Source organism: Triticum aestivum, chromosome 7A (assembly GCF_018294505.1).
Source record: "Triticum aestivum cultivar Chinese Spring chromosome 7A, IWGSC CS RefSeq v2.1, whole genome shotgun sequence".
NCBI classification, from domain to species: Eukaryota; Viridiplantae; Streptophyta; class Magnoliopsida; order Poales; family Poaceae; genus Triticum; species Triticum aestivum.
Genome location: NC_057812.1, coordinates 189,372,340 through 189,374,725, shown reverse-complemented (window position 1 = coordinate 189,374,725; position 2,386 = coordinate 189,372,340).

Below are 2,386 nucleotides of genomic sequence, written 5' to 3'. Positions count from 1 at the left end.
CTGGGTAGGGGGCAGCTTATTCTGGAAGCCTAAAAAAGCTAGCAAAAGAACTGACCCTAAGTTGTACTGTACTTCTTGTTTCAGAATGTACTTGTTCCATCCATGTGCTGGACTCTAGAGTTTGGTTTAGAAAGCAGTACTTTAGTACTACTAGCAAAATCTTTCTTTTTGTGCAACTTGGCCTAAAAATGTCAGATAAATAAATAAGTTTGCCCAACAGGATTTCAACTATGGAGTCGGGTTTATGTTGTTGATATCTTTCTTGGAGACTGCATCCAGAGAGGCAGTGGAGGATGTATTATCTCATCTTCAGTAGCTGACCATTCATTACAGTTTCTTTGCAGTGCTCTTTCTAGCCAGCAAGGAAATAGTCCACATTGCGAGCTTCATTGAATACTTGTTTGAATTTGAAGGAAATAAACATACATACATCCAGGGCAATATTTCATTGCGAGCTTTTAACACATTCTAAGAATTTTATAAGTCCAGACGTATTCTAGTTAGTTTCAAATGTGCTTTGCTTCACTTCGGAAGATGCCAGTTGTTTGAATTTTAACTCTGCATTCTGCTTGAGATTTTTTGTTTGTTTGTTATGAACCTTGTGCTTCTGCCTTTGATGATTTCATCGAATTCACCATTGACCTAGGTCTTGGTTTAATTCCATCATCATGCTGTACATGTGTACTACTTTTTCTGTTAATTATTTTGATCTGATGTTTGGGTGCCAACAGATAACATGAGATGTACAAATAGGGTCACTTTACACTGAATTTTGTTTTCAGCGGCAAGATCACAGTGCGAGCTTTAATATCATTTACTCAAAATACATCTAACCCTTGGACCAATTCATCTGTTTTTTATAGGCACCTGATCTCGCGGAAGACGGGTGACCACTTCGCTGCCACAAGTCTCCTTCACACAGTGCAGCCCGCAAACATGTCTCGGAGCATTTGCCCATCAAATTTATATTGTAATGAACCGTTGACTTTCGTTGATCGAACATCTTGTATTTTTCATTTGGATCGTGGCATGTATGCATGTAACAATTTCATTGGAACAGTTAATAGTACATGCAACAGATCATACAAGCTTTTTTTGTTATTTTGCGTAATCTAGTTGCACCATTGTTGCAAGTATATTTCTTCTATGAGCTTTTGAAGCTTTTGAAGTTGTAAAAATTGCATCTTTAGTTATAGTATATACTAATTTTGCAAACCCTCTATAGCAATCCCTGTGTACCAGAAAGGATTGGGTGAAAGAGAGGGATTCATCAAATCCTCCCAAAATCTCTCAAATACTCTTCTACCAAACGAGGCAAGGGAAGAAGAGGATAAACGTGATCAGTTTCTGAAAGGGCGCACATGTCTGATCAGACAGCGAGTAGTGGTTCACTTTTGACGGTTTTTCTACTCCTAGATTCCTGCACTTTCTCAGTGAGAAAAACGCACCACTCCAGTCCTTTGTGTACGAGCGGCGCACTGAAAAGCGTGGCCACGGAAAAATAGAGCGGTGCTGGCGGAGGCTGCGACGAGTTGTTCACTCGAGACCTGACGTCATCACTTGAATTGCTTGTGACGTCCGCACGAATGACTAGTGTTCTCGACGTCGACGGGGGCCCCCAGCGCCGGTCGGACGGGACAGGATCAATGCACGCTGGCGCCCAACGAGGCTCTAGGCCCTGGCTGCGTCCGGCCCGGCCGGCTGTGCGCAGTGCGCGTCCGGTGTTCGAGCAAATGCCTCAGCGGCCAGCGGGGCGCCGGCAGCGGAGCCGACCGTACTAGCGACTGCACCAGCGGCGCTAGCTACCTAGCTACCTAGCGTGGCCAGTGCCCCGGTGGTGGAAGTGGAACCCGTCACCCTTAGCCGTTAACTGCCGTGCGTTAATGGCCGGAGAAGAGCCAAGACACTCGAGGCGCCAGGGGGAGGTCGGAGGTGACTTCGCCGGAGTCAAGCGGATGATGATGGTAGTTGGTAGTACGTTCCGGCTTTCTGCGATGATGGTTAGTCAAGCAGTCAACACACCCTCTCCGGCTTGCCATCGCTGTCCACAGATCCCATTTCACTGCCTCCTGGTACGATACCAGGTATTCTACTGCCTAATTCCTGATTATCTATGCGTTCCAAGCCAAATTACTCAGCAGCCCAGCTCGATGCCGGGGTATTTAACCGTCGAGGTGCGTGTTCGTTCATTACTTTTGGAGTAACTCCAAAGTGGTCCTGAGGAGATCAGGAGATCATATACTCCCTTGTTTAATCTGGATGCCGACTGTTCTTGATATGACAGGGACCAACTCCAACCTAATGAGCTATGAGATGATGATGATAGCCTCACCATTGCTGTGAGGTCTTAGCTTGTTTCTTTCCTATATGTTTAACTGACTTCACC